Source organism: Pelmatolapia mariae, unplaced genomic scaffold (genome assembly GCF_036321145.2).
Source record: "Pelmatolapia mariae isolate MD_Pm_ZW unplaced genomic scaffold, Pm_UMD_F_2 NODE_ptg000257l+_length_47055_cov_1, whole genome shotgun sequence".
Taxonomy (NCBI): domain Eukaryota; kingdom Metazoa; phylum Chordata; class Actinopteri; order Cichliformes; family Cichlidae; genus Pelmatolapia; species Pelmatolapia mariae.
Window position 1 is genome coordinate 31,834 of NW_027051947.1, and position 15,222 is coordinate 47,055.

At 39.0% G+C, this 15,222-nt stretch overlaps 1 pseudogene; it reads left to right on the plus strand.

The window, feature by feature from the left end:
• The first annotated feature begins 389 nt into the window (after positions 1-389).
• Positions 390-10,261, plus strand: LOC134622875 (transitional endoplasmic reticulum ATPase-like; annotated as a pseudogene).
• Positions 10,262-15,222: the final 4,961 nt, after the last annotated feature.

Sequence of the window (15,222 nt, forward strand, 5' to 3'; positions counted from 1 at the left end):
ACAAACAGGAGCAGTCATGCCAGGCTCAGGAGGAGCAGAGTGAGTGAAACAGCTGCGTATGCACACAGTAACTTTGTGTATGCATGCATGTGTGTGTTTGTGCTTAGTCATGCATGTTTCAATATGCAGTAAAATATTTTAAGGAGTAAAGACATTTTATCCACTATGGATTTTTGTGTCATGAAACTTTGAATAATGAGAAATCACAGTGCAGCTGTTCAAGATCATAAAAATGTTAAAACTCCTGTACATTGAATTATTGATAATCAAATAATATTTTCATGTTTATGAAATCAAATAGTTGCTATGTGCAGAGCCACACAGATTCTAAATACAGCACAGAGTCACATGAGGAAATTAGAGCTTCACGTACATGTGAGAGTGCCATAATGCGTCTCTTGTTTGGAAGCCCAAAGGGAGAAGATTACTCCACTGCTATCCTGAAGCAGAAGCATAGACCAAACAGGCTCATTGTGGATGAGGCTGTCAGTGAAGACAGCAGCATTGTCAGCCTATCACAGGTGTGTGTAAGGTGTAAATATAGCCACACGGAGTCCTGTTTGTCTTCTTGTTAGACTGTAAGACTTATGTGTGTGTGTTTGCATTAGCAAAAGACAGAGAGCTCCAGCTTTTCCGAGGAGACACCGTGGTGCTGAGAGGGCGGAAACGACGGCAAACAGTGTGCATCGTCCTGACGGATGACACCTGTGGAGATGAACGAATTCGGATGAACCGTGTGACGCGCAACAACCTGCGTGTCCGGCTTGGTGACGTCATCAGGTGCAGTGGACCTCATGCCTGTGGCTTTGAGTGTAGTGTGGAGCTATGATTTTACCATAATCCACAGGTGTCTGCTGATGTGCGTGTCATTACAGTATCCATGCCTGTCCTGATATCAAGTATGGGAAAAAGATCCACGTGCTCCCCATAGATGACACCATTGAAGGCCTATCAGGGAACCTCTTTGATGTTTTCCTCAAACCGTACTTTCTGGAGGCTTACCGGCCTGTGCACAAAGGTACAGCAACACCTCAGCTGCTAGTTATAGCACAATAAAATCAGCTGAGGTCACATTATAACATAAAACAGAAACTCAAAGAGCACAAGAAGCTGCTGTGAATGTAGTGGCTTCTCCTTTTCATTGTTAGGTGACATCTTCTTGGTGAGGGGAAGCATGCGAGCTGTGGAGTTCAAGGTGGTGGAGACGGACCCCAGCCCTCACTGCATCGTTGCCCCTGACACAGTCATCTACTGTGAGGGAGAGCCAATTAAGAGAGAGGTCTGTGAGAGATTAAAGAGTCTGCTTTGTGTGATGTTAGTGTGTGTTAACATTTAAAGAACTGTAAGAAAACCCTTTTATATCAAAATTCTCCTATCTGGGGAATTATTGCAAGAAGTATTGCACCAGTTTGTTCCAGATTGTAGAGCTTATACTCTAAAGTCCTTTATGAACTGCAAATTGCATGTATCATATTGGCAATGTGTTGTTGTACAAGAAATAAATAACATTAATCAGACTGCATTTGGGCTCATTTAAAATTAAACTAGTAAATATTCTTCTCACAGATTTGTTAATTTTTTGTTAGTTCATTGTATAAACTGTTGTTTCATTTGTTGCATCATCAAAAATAGACATATACTTTCACTTATTTCCAGCCACGACTCACTTCTCTCACATCTATATTAAATTATATTACAGAGCAACTCCATGAATCTCTGTGTTTGCTTGTATTGACCCCAGTTTTAGTTATTTTGAACTAACAATCTCCAAATACTTTTTAGAATAAACATTAGATGAAGATTGTCACTACATGGGGTTTATTTAGGTTTCTGCAGTTTTTTTTAGTGTGACATTCATTCTTCTTTCATCCCATCTGATTTCTTCCAGTTCCAGTAAAAAGAAGTCTCTTTTGTAGAACCGAACGTCTGACTAAGGACAAATGACTTTCTTGTTTCAGGATACTATCAAATTTATAAAAGTGGCTTAAAGGGACCTTTGACGATGCAAAGATATACGTGCATGCTGTTATACATAGCCTGTTCAGATAAAATGAACTAATATGGATTCCTGAATTCTCATTACTAAAGTCTGAATGTTCTTCTAGACTTCGGTAATCCAGTTATGACAACCTCAAGCACCCAAAGAAATCTCATCGCCTCATCTTTTAATCATTACATACAGTAATAAACTGTCTGGCTTTCTGGTGCATGACAGGATGAAGAGGAGAGTCTCAATGACATTGGCTACGATGACATTGGAGGCTGTCGGAAGCAGCTGGCCCAGATCAAAGAAATGGTGGAGCTTCCTCTTAGACACCCAGGACTGTTTAAGGCTATCGGAGTTAAGGTATCATGCACACACACACACATGCAGTTCAAAAACAAATTATCATCCCAGCCACCAATAATAGTGATTGTTTCCATTTTAACATGGCATCTTTTTTGCATTACTTGGTGTGTTCTTCCCTTCTCTCTCAGCCCCCCAGAGGTATCCTGCTGTACGGCCCTGCAGGAACAGGAAAGACCCTGGTGGCCCGAGCTGTAGCAAATGAAACTGGTGCCTTCTTTTTTCCTCATCAATGGTGAGACTTTTGTCTACTGAGGCCTGAAAATGCCCAAATCTAAAGCACAGAAGGAAATAAATGACTTTCTGCAAAGCAGAATATTATGCAAATAAATGCAGCAAACAAACAAAAAATACTAGTAATAAATTAATTAAAACTTTGAGTTAATATGGTTTTGCATTTCTTTACTTTTGTAAAAACTGTGCTCCAGTTCTTTTTCTGTTGAGTGTCTTGTGTCAATTAACCAAGAGATGTAATACGGATTGAACCTTCTTTGAAAGGTAAAACAGAAATGCACAGTAAATAGAAAAAGGAAAAACAACAAACGTTTTACACAAAAACTCAAAATCTTTAAAAAAATAAACAGAGAGAAAAATTAAAAGGGGAATTTATTTATTTATTTACCTTTATTCAACCTGGAAGTTCTACTGAGATCACATCTCTTGCCAAGGTAGCAGTCATATATTAAAAAATCCATTAAATACAACATAAAGTGCAAGATCTGCAACAAACTAACAACACACCAATAACTGCAACAAAAAATACTAGTGACCTTTCAAGAAAAACTTGAAAGGTCACTAGCTTGAGCAGTCAGCTGAATAACGAGAACCTGATTAGAGGTTATAGTGGTAAATAGTGGTTCTCTTGTTCTTGGCCCTGTGCAAGAGATGTTTGTAAAGTATCATTCTGTGACCAGGTCCCGAGATCATGAGTAAGCTGGCCGGAGAGTCAGAAAGCAACCTAAGAAAAGCATTTGAGGAGGCGGAGAATAACGCCCCTGCCATCATCTTCATCGATGAGCTGGATGCCATTGCTCCCAAGAGAGAGAAGGTAAACATGAGGGGACAATTCAAGAAACCTGTTTCTGCTTGGTCAGATCAAAGTGTCTGCAGAAAACTGGCTTTGAGCAAGTCTTTACTATCGGGTCATTCCATCGCAAATCAGCATGGACCTGTATGTGTGTGTATATATATATATGTGTATATATGTGTGTGTGTGTGTGTGTGTGTGTGTGTGTGTATGTGTGTGTGTGTGTGTGTGTGTGTGTGTGTGTGTGTGTGTGTATAAATGGTCTGTCAACCAACTTTCAGGCATTTTTTTGCACATTGAAATCTAAATCTACTGTTTGGATTTCTGAATACTGGCTAGTTAAAATATGAAAAAAGTCTAGTCCCATGTTTCAGCACAAACTAATAAAAACTCTTCACATTGCAAAAAATAATTAGTTAGTTTCAATGTGCGTGGAAAGGGCCTGAAGGTGGGTCAATGGACCTTTTTCGGACCATTACAATTTTAGGCAAATCCGAGTTGGTCAAGCAGAAAATGTTCTAAAAATTTGCTGATTTAAGACGGGAGTGACCTAACCCCCTGTTGTTCTCCTGTGTCCATGTAAATAACAGTTAAATGTTTTTGACCACGTGTGAGCCTGTGTGTATGTACAGACTCATGGTGAGGTGGAGAGGCGTATAGTGTCCCAGCTCCTGACCTTGATGGATGGCTTGAAGCAAAGAGCTCATGTGATTGTCATGGCTGCAACAAACCGACCGAACAGTGTGGACTCGGCTCTGAGACGCTTTGGTCAGGAGAACCACACACACACGCACACGCACACGCACACGCACACGCACACGCACACACACACACACACACGCATTTACAAATATTGCAATTTCTTTCCAGGCAGGTTTGACCGTGAGATTGATATTGGAATCCCAGATTCGACTGGTAGATTGGAGATCCTGCAGATCCACACCAAAAACATGAAACTGGCTCAAGATGTCGATCTGGAGAGGGTGAGCCAGTGGAAAATGAATGAATGCTTTAATATAAAATTAAAACTGAAATGGTGAGTTAAATAATAATAAATAAATCTGCTATTTTTTCATCAATCATCTTAAAGGCTCAAGCAAAAAAAGCCCCCAACTTTTTAAATTGTGGAGTCTGTGAACATTATACCAAAGCTAGTGGCTTCATAGTGTAGTAGTTTACACACAGTTACCAATCAAATGAAACATCCCTGAAGGGTGTAAAAATCTGCTAAATCACATATGTGGAGCTCTCTGCCGTGATGAAACCTTGTGACTAAGGGAACAGCTGAAAGCAGCTAGTCTGATAACAAAATTAATATCTTATAGCACTGTACTGGTAACAAGTCTAAAAATTAGCACTAGAAAGTTAAGGTGAGCATTTTTTGCAAGTAGAGCAACAAGAAGCACATCCTGTACCAAGGCCAGTGTCCTATTTTGCAATTATAAATAAACTAATCAGGATGAAAATGTGCATTTCTCTACCAAGGATCCACCTTGGCCCTCCTGCCCTGGCAGATGAATAAGGATCATTAGGTGCAGTAGGTCTTTTTGATATTCTTGTAATACAGCTTGAACTTATGGCAAGAGAGTATCATTTAATTAGAGTATTCCCCATAAATGTAAAGACTCTGATGATTCGTTATAACAGTTTTTACTGAAATAAAACTGAAATTTTAAATGGAATTTGTAATTAAATATGAAATCAAACATTCTGACAATGCCTCCTTTTGTTGCTGTAAGTTTTGCAATTTGTATTAGACTGTATGCATTATAATATCAATTGTAAACATAACCTTCTCTGAGAAGGGGCGATATAGGAATCTATGCAGCAAACTAATGATATTTATTCAAATTATTTTTTTTCAATTATTTTTTTTTATCAATATAGGGTCAGTTTAATTTAATATAGTTGAATGTTAGGGTGATATAAGCAAACTCACCAAATACTTAAACTTCTGAACCTTAAATTTTGTTTTCCTTTTAACTGATTTAATACTTTTATGTGCTATTTTCTTCTTCTGTAAATCCCTTTGTGATTCTTGTCAGTAAAAAAAATGTATATGAATAAATATTATTTGCATGCTTTATACTTAGCATGTTAATATTAATGTGATTTATTTAAAATACTCCAGATTGCCACAGAGACCCATGGCCACGTGGGTGCTGACCTGGCTGCTTTGTGCTCAGAAGCTGCTCTGCAAGCCATCCGGAAGAAAATGACCCTCATAGATCTGGAGGATGAGACCATCGACGCTGACCTGCTCAACTCAATGGCTGTCACTATGGATGACTTCCAGGTACAAAAGACATAAATGCACATGAATTTAGCTCTTTGTGTTGGTAGAACTATAAGAATTGAGTGAAAGAACAACATATAACATGAATGTGAGATGCATATCAATATTTCTTGAGGAATTAATAAATGAATAGATATGCATCTCTTTACCAAACGTCGCCCCACTTTAGTGGGCTTTAAGTCAGAGCAACCCATCAGCTCTGAGAGAGACGGTTGCAGAGGTGCCTCAGGTCAACTGGGAGGACATCGGCGGACTGGACGAGGTCAAGCGAGAACTCCAAGAGCTTGTCCAGGTGGAAGAAACATTCATGCATTAATTTTGCCACAATACTACAAACACAAGCTCAATCCATAATCTGTGAATCTTCATCTTGCTTCACCATAGTACCCTGTTGAGTATCCTGACAAATTCCTGAAGTTTGGAATGACCCCATCTCGTGGAGTTTTGTTTTACGGCCCTCCAGGCTGCGGGAAAACCCTACTGGCTAAGGCCATCGCCAATGAATGCCAAGCTAACTTTGTCTCGATCAAAGGACCTGAGATGCTCACCATGTGGTTTGGAGAATCAGAGGCAAATGTTAGGGATGTGTTTGATAAGGTAAGAGTGGAGAGAGAAAAGTGTGAGCTTGATACAGACTAAAGTACTCTATCAAATCTGTAGTTCTGGCTTTACACTTTAACCTTTCTTGACCTCTTGACCTTTTCCTTCTGCCTCCAGGCCAGACAGGCAGCCCCCTGCATCTTGTTTTTTGATGAGCTAGACTCCATCGCCAAATCTAGAGGAGGCGGTGCAGGTGATGCAGGTGGTGCAGCTGACAGAGTCATCAACCAGATACTCACAGAGATGGACGGCATGTCGGACAAAAAGAACGTCTTCATCATCGGTGCCACAAACAGGTGCCCACATTTTTGCGTGTCTGTATTGTACAGATGTTAATAAATGAAACTCTTTACCGACTTTTCTTCTCACTTTTATCCTTCCTCTCATCATCCCAGGCCAGACATCATAGACCCAGCCATTCTGCGGCCAGGTCGTCTGGATCAGCTCATCTACATCCCGTTGCCTGATAAGCCATCTCGCACAGCAATTCTTAAAGCCAATCTACGCAAATCCCCTGTTGCAAGAGTTAGTGATACACACATACAAAAACCAATTGCTCTATACAGTTAGATTCATAAGTTTTGTAAAATTACACAATTTTGAAATTTTACCCATGTACACCACCACAGTGGATATTAAACTCAATCGATGTGTGATTGAAGCGCAGACTTTCAGCTTTAATTTAGGGTGTTTAACCAACAGATTGCATTAACAGTTTCAAAACGGCAGCAGTTTTTATGCATAGTTCCCCATTTTCAGAGGCTCAAAAGTAATCAGACAAGCTAAAATAATTTTAAATATAGGAACTGCTATTTGCTTTCAATGACTGCCTTAAGTCTAAAATCCATGGACCTCGCCTAATGATGTGTTTTTTCCCCTGATACGCTTTGCCAGGCCTTTGCTGCAGGCTAAAAAGTAATTGGACAATTAATCCAGAAGCAGTTATGTGGCCAGATGAGTCCTGCTCCCTGAGTATTCCATGACAAATTAACCAGATAAAAGACCTGTAGGTGATTCCAAGTGGTGACGCTGCAATTTGTTCACTGGAGCCATCAATATGAGATACAAAATGAGACATTGAGGCAAGTGAGGGCAGCTATAATCAGACTGAAAAACAAAATAAACCAAAATACATCAGAGAGAGCAAAAACTTTAGGAGCAGCTAAACCAACCATCTGAAGCATTTTTCAAAAAATTGAATTGAACAACAAATTCCCTGAAAAACCAGAGAAGACATATAAAGTGGATGATCAGAATGATTTCCTTGTTTGAGAGGAAAAACATCTTGATGCATTCTCAATCATCCAGGAAAGTAAATCTCCAAAAGTTGATTCTGTTCATCTGGACGTACCCACAAAACGCTACGTCCAGATGAACAGAATCAACTTTTGGGGAGAGGAAAAACAATTTCACAACATCTAGCCAAATCAAGAATACTCTAGAAGAGCATATTATTGCAAGTCTACAATCAAGAGATGCCTTCATGAATGGAAATCAAGTGAGTTTACAATAAGGTACAAACCACGTATTACAATCCAGAATAAGGTCGGATTAGATTTTGCCACAAGACATATAAAATCCCGTCCACTTCTGGAAAAAAACATCTTGTGACAGATAAAGCCAAGATTGAGTTGTACCAAAATGATGTGTAGAGAAGGAAAGAAACAGCTCCTAATCAAAAGCGTAACACATCATCTGTAAAACATGGTGGAGACACCATTATGGCATCGGCATGTACGGCTGCTACAACTGCGACTGTAGTGTTTATAGATGATGTGATTCTGATCAAAAAACCAGGATGAAATCTCAAGTGTCTCCTCAGATTCAACTAAATGCTGTGAAACTGATCAGACAGTGCTTCAACCAAATAAAACATGCTTTTCAGTTACTGAAGACAAAACTAAAGGCACAAAAATAGCAACTGAATGTGGCTTCAGTAAAGGCCTGTCACAGCCTCTCTAGAGAGGAAACACAGCATTTGATACCCATTGGTGCAAGAGTTTGGAATTTTTCCTCATTATTCTGAAAAATCCCTGTATTTACAGTTATGTTAGTTTGTCAAATGAATTTGAGCCTCTGAAAATGAGCAGACTGTGGATAAAAATGACTGAAATTCCTAAACAGCTTCAACTTTTGTTGAATCCCTTGACTTCAATCACATCTTCACTGTTTGATTTAAAACCCACTGTGGGAGTGTACAGAAACAGAAGTTATTTTTTACACTGTCTTAGTTTCTGTCTTTTACTCTTCCTCTTGTCTTCAGGATGTGGATCTTGAATACCTTTCTGGTATCACAGATGGATTTTCTGGAGCTGATCTGACAGAGATCTGTCAGCGGGCCTGTAAGCTGGCCATCCGTGAGGCAATAGAGGCCGAGATCAAGGCTGAGCGTCAGAGGCAGAACAGACCAGGCGTCCCTATGGTCAGCTGCTCAAGCTTGTTTACACCAAAATATAATGTATTATAGAAGAAAATGCTAATTGGGCTTCTCTGGCTTTCTTTTATTATCTCTACAAATCACATCTCAAAGTTGTACCAGGCTGTGTGTGCATGGTACAGACAGAGACTGTGGGAGATAAAACGTTCCCTAAAGGGCGGCTGTGTGTTTTGTAACTTTCAGCCTTTGGACTGGGAACACACACACACACACACACACACACACACGTTCAAAGTGTATTATTTTTGCATGAAATCCTTATCTGGGTTTTTTTCTGACTGCAGGATGAGGACTTTGATCCAGTCCCAGAGATCAGGAAGGACCACTTTGAAGAGGCGATGCGATTTGCCCGTCGCTCTGTTAGTGACAATGACATCCGCAAATATGAGATGTTTGCTCAAACTCTGCAACAGAGCCGAGGTTTTGGAAACTTCAGGTGCACATGCTTATCAAACATGTAGTTGTGGACAAGCCAGTCTTGTTTTAGTTGTACTTGAAACTCTTTTCTCCCCACCCAGGTTTCCTTCTGCTACTGGTTCCCAGTCTGGAAGTCAAGGCTCTGGATCTGGGAGGCCGAGTCTGTACAGAGATGAAGGCGATGATGATCTCTACCAGTGACAAAAACTGCAGTCAGCTACTGTGTACTGCTTCTCTGGAGGAATGAGACAGATGATTAAAGGAAGTAAAAAATTGTAAACAAAAAAAACAAAACAAAAAAGAAAGGAAAACTTTTTCAAAATTTTAATAAAATCATAAAACAAGAGGGTGAATAATAAATCATTTTCTGTATGACTTTATCAGTCTCTCACATCATTGGGAATTTTGGCCCACTCCTCTTTACAACATTGTTTCAGCTGTGCACAGATGGCATTACTTTTGAATACTTTGATACACAGCAAACTTCATGGGTGTCCAGGTCCTGTGGCTATAAAACAAACCCAAATCATGACCCCTCCACCACTGTGTCTGTCAGTTGATATGATGTATTGGTATTTGATTTGCTGTGTTTGTGCAGTATGGCTAAATATCTCCAGTAAAATCTGTCTAAGGATATTGTTCTAGAAGTCTTATTGATTGTTTGGATGCAACTCATGAACGTTAACATTTAACATACTAACTGAGGTCACTGTAGAGTCGGAGATGTAGCTCTTAGGATTTTATAGTTTGTCTGAGCATTGCACGGGTGAATTTTTTGGGTGACTGGTGTCACCTGAATGCTCATACCTGAATGCTCCAGACCAGCAGAATAATATTTGTTTTACTGTCCCCACGCAGTCAATTTATAAAACAAGTCTAAAATCTTGTTACCCTAACAACATGCTTTGGTTGTCACTGTGATCAGTTTGCACTTTTCTGTTTAACAGTTAAGAAATGAATAAAAACTTCTTCTTCTTGAAAATTTGTATTTTATGAGTAGCGTTAGCAGCAGTGAGTCTCTATATGACAAAGCTTGACTCAGCAAGCAGAAGGTCTTGGATCAAGCTACAAGCTAAATACAGGCTTATTTTAAATTCCTTTCACGCTCACTGGGAGCATCATGAAGATGTTCACACTGTGCTGATAAGTAGTATACTGAACGTGATTTGTACTGTGTACCAAATATTATCATATAAGAGCTTTTTCACACAAGTGATTTTGCCATGTTACAGTTTAAATGACTTGCATTTTTCTTTAAATAATAAAATGAATAAGTTGAAATGTGGGTTTACATAAATTTTACTTGCCCGAAGGAATTTTCTTGTGCTCTTAAGTAAAAAACAAAACATGTGTGCAAACACACAAGCACTGTTGCTTCACATCAACACTGGTTCATTTGTACAGTTGTTGTTGATTTATTTATTAAATGATCAGAAAGCCCAGGAAAATGATCTGCAAAAACAAATCTTTACTGCATACAGAGTGGCTGTACTTAAGTACATAGTCACCTCCAGAGCCCCATTCTTAGCCAGGAAAAGCCCCAATTTAGATACATTTTCAGGGTCTTTGTTTCATACACCATCACTCAAAGCTATATAGTTAACTAACATGACCATAAAAATAATAATGAATTAATTACAATTTAAACATTAATAATATTAGTTATATTAATCATTAATAATAATGAAAATGTAAGCTAGTTGATGAGGTTTCAGCTCTGGAAAAATTAACTTTGTCTTAATGTATGCTCAATTATCCATGTAAGGAAGTCCCAAAAAGTTGACTCTGTTTTTCTTGATGCAGCGTTTTCAGTGGGAGAAATGTTTTGTTACTCACAATTTCTTCAGTGTTAGACTGATTTATTTAATTTAATTTAATTAATTACAAATTTGAAACACTAAACTATGGTATAATTATGGAGGACCACAAGAGCCACGCGCATCGACTCCATATTATGGAGGACCACAAGAGCCACGCGCATCGAAATAAAAAATTCTGTGCTTAATTTTAATAAACTGATTTTTAAAATGCTTTTCAAGTCTTCATTTCAAAAAACATTTTCAAATTGCACTTTAATAAACTGCATTTCAAAATCCTTTTTTGAATTGCACTTTAATAAACTGCATTTCAAAAACCATTTTCGAATTGCACTTTAATAAACTGCATTTCAAAAACCATTTTCGAATTGCACTTTAATAAACTGCATTTCAAAAACCTTTTTCGAATTGCACTTTAATAAACTTCATTTCAAAATCCTTTTTCGAAATGCACTTTAATAAACTTCATTTCAAAATCCTTTTTCGAATTGCACTTTAATAAACTGCATTTCGAAATCTATTTCCCTTTCCTGTTCACTCAGGGATTAACATGTGGATTAGCAGTTGGATTAGCAGTTGGATTAACAACTTCATTTTAAAAATCCTGCTGCTATTCAAATTAGCCACACCGTGGGATGTAAGGAGCTCTCTGATTGGTTGGTCAGACACAGGCTGTCTGCCAGCCTGGATTTTTCTAGCTCATAGCTTCGCCCTGCTAAGAAGCGTGTGTGCTTGTACAAAGGCCATTCAGCCTCGGGATTTACACTCGGCTCGACACGGATATGTGAAGAATGAAGGGATCCTGCAGCGAAACGGAGAGCGCAACCTCTGACTGAGTGCCTGTTTACGCAGTCTGACCACCTGTTGAAGGTAACGTGCTAACATGGCTAAGGCTAGCATCACTGCACGTAGCCCTGTTATTTTAAGGTCACCTTAGCTTATGAAAGTTTTACGTCGCAGCTGTACGAGCTAGCTACATGTTTTGTAAGCTGCTGTGCTCTTCACAAATAAAGCTGGAAGCAGCTCAGACTGTTAGAACCAGCACTGAGGCCTGTTACATTTATACAGTGTTAGAGCAATGGCTGCAACCTACAGCCTTTAAACTAGCGATTAAAATGCTGACAGTAAACTCGTCAGTCCAGATGTTACCACATTACTTTGTGATACTTAGAGTTAAAACAACTGAGACAGGCTGATTAAAATAACAGCTGTCAGTTCTCTCATTCCTTATATCAAGACTGGAGATCACACTACTGATTTCAGTTCATTTAATATGTGAGTGCACAGATTCATTCTCAACTGGACATAAATGATGATCAAAGGTTGTATATATGATGAATTCATCAAATCCCAGCCTCTAACACAGTGCGCTGAATCTTAGCTTTGAATGTCCAGTATATTCTAATCAGTGCAATTTCAGCATTCACTGAACCTACAGTATCTACACCTGTGTGGCAAATGTGTGGTAAACATACAGATAATGAAATTTAATTATTAATACAATATACATCATGAAAAACAAAAGCTGAAATTGATTCAGTTTAGTACTTTTCTCTGTATGCTCTGTGATTATAGAGGGCTTAAATTCTGTGATATATACTGTAAATGATTTTCACAGAGGTCTTAAAGTACTTAAATCACTGCTGATAGTCTGGTTGTTTATATTTTCAAGTTTTTGTGTCTGTAGGGCTGTTTGATGACGATTTGGACTCCTCTGGGAGATGAGGACACACCCACATCTGTTCCATACTGCAGCCATTGATGGTGTTACGGCTCTGAGTCAGCTTTAGGCCATCAGACGCACACACTGGAAAACCAGCACCTGGACTTCATGCAGGAGAGACGGCCTCAGTGATGATGGACTCTGGATCCTCCACTTTACCTCCTAATCTCTTTCTCTTTAACACACAATTAAAATCACTCCAAAAGAGTGTAAACTTACTGAGGAAGTCTCTAACTTGTACACATTTGTACTTTTACTTGTTTTATGAGTTATTTTTAAGAAGAGTAAAGTTATTCACATAAAGTTTTTATTCTTCTGTATTTATTCTTTTGTATCATGTGCCACTAGGGCTGCCACGATTAGTCGACTAGTCACGATTACGTCGACTATCAAAATCGTCGACGACTGATTTAATAGTCGACGCGTCGTTTGAAGCTTTGTAAGATCCCAAAAGACGCAGGAATAAGTAGCAGGATTTAAGAGTGTAATAACGGACTGAAACAGAAGATGGCAGCACTGCATGTACAAGGATGCCAGCTGCCGTTAAACCCCGAAGAAGAAGAAGTAGCTCTGTCCCAGAATTCATAACGCAGCCCAGCTCAGTTGTCAACAATGGCGGCAGCTAGTTAGTTTTAATATTACTCTTATTATTCTTTCTGGGTCACAAAATAAACGTTTAACATATTTTCAGGCGAGAATGTAGCTGTGTAAACCTCAAATATCTGCTCAGTTTATCAAGACACCACATATTTTCAAAAGCGCTCCGAAGTTTTCGGAGACGTCTGTTACCCACTAGCTCGATAGCTAGCCGGGGGCAAGGCTCACTAGAGCCGCTGAGAACACCGGACTCCCGGCAAATCGTTTTCAAACCCACCGCCGTCTTTCGCTACTCAGGTTAAACATGCATAAGTCACTTAGATAACTTAAAAATGTTATTGTTTGGCTTTTTTTTAGTATTTTATTTGTTCCTGAGCAATGTTCCCTCTAATTTTTCATGTGTCTGTGTGAACACACAAACTCCCTGAGCGGTCCCTTGGACCACTGTGAGCGACATCAGATGTGTGCACTGTGGTCACGCCAGCATCTAGTCCATCCAAGTTACATGGTTTATTAAAATTATCAAATTACGGCATTTACATTTATGTTAGACTACTTTTAAACTGCTTTAGCCCATTTACAATGAAAATGTAAAAAAAAAAAAAATCTTGTTCATGACCTGTGTAGTATGTTAACACTATTGGAAGTAAAAATAACTTGAACTCCAATTTTGAAAACACAACTTTCTTTATTTTTATTTTTTTTTATAAAGCTCTGACTTGTATTATGAGTCTGAGTCTGTGGTCTGTGAGAGAGTCCTGTAACTCTCTGTCTGCAAAATACAGTAAATAATGACCAATGTTGGGCAATTAATTATATAGTTCTTCAAAAAAGTTACTCAGTTTGGGAAACAACAAAGTTTTTGCAGCTATTTTTTTTAAATGCAGCCAATGCATTTTTAAATAAACATTTCAAACTATTTACAGAACAATCAGCTGTTCTGCATCAAACTTGATGCCACACAAATTATTTGTGCCACTCCAAAACATAATTTCTGTCCACTATGAGATAAAGGAGAACAACAGCCTGATACCTTCAGGCCTGACAACAGGAGATGTATCACTCCTGTAACACCTGTAACATTCAGCAGTCGCCTCATTGTTCTGACACACACAACAAAACTATTGACTACACTACACACTAACTACACAAGATTTGCGCTAAACGTCTCAAATCTCTCACATCTCAAAACACTGCCGTCACTCCTAAAACTTCCTCCCGTTTCTTAACAACTAGATGCCACGTTGCCATATCATTTTTTGATTGGTCGACATGGTACTTTTTTTGGACGAATAGGAAAGAGAGAGGGTTGTGGGGGTTTGGTTTTGCTCACAGGCTTTCGAGCCTTTTTCCTTATAAAACGCCGTTTTTACCGTTTCTTCCCGCAGTAAATATAAACAACGATAGTATTCAGGAAGAAAAACCAAACATTGCAGATATTTTTATCATAACTCTGGTTTTACGTGGCCTATCAACACAATTTAAAAACTGGTATAAAGTCCACACTTTTTCCGTCAATTGTTCCGTCTGTCCTGCTCACCTCTCCAATGGTTGTACACATTGTCGTTAACGTGGCTTCACTCCACATCAGCCACGCCGCTTTGCTCGCTAAAACACCGGTGTCGGCACATAAGGACGCTGTCATAGCCTGTCAACCACATTGATTGGCTGCGTATATATGAATCTGAATCGCATTATTGGCTGGGCTATGGGATAAGGTGGCATCGTTCTAATCCCATATGGGAGCAGCCAGTCACTGACTGACTAACACTGCAAAACAGAACTGTTAAAGTTTTAATTTTAATTTCAATTCAGGTTAGATTTTTTTTTTGTGCGCAACGCAGATTTTCTGTGCGCAGAGACCGTGCCAGCAGTGCGCAATTGCGCACGTGCGCAGCTTAGAGGGAACATTGTTCCTGAGTAAATCGGTTTGCCTGAGATTAAAGTTATAGTTTTTACAC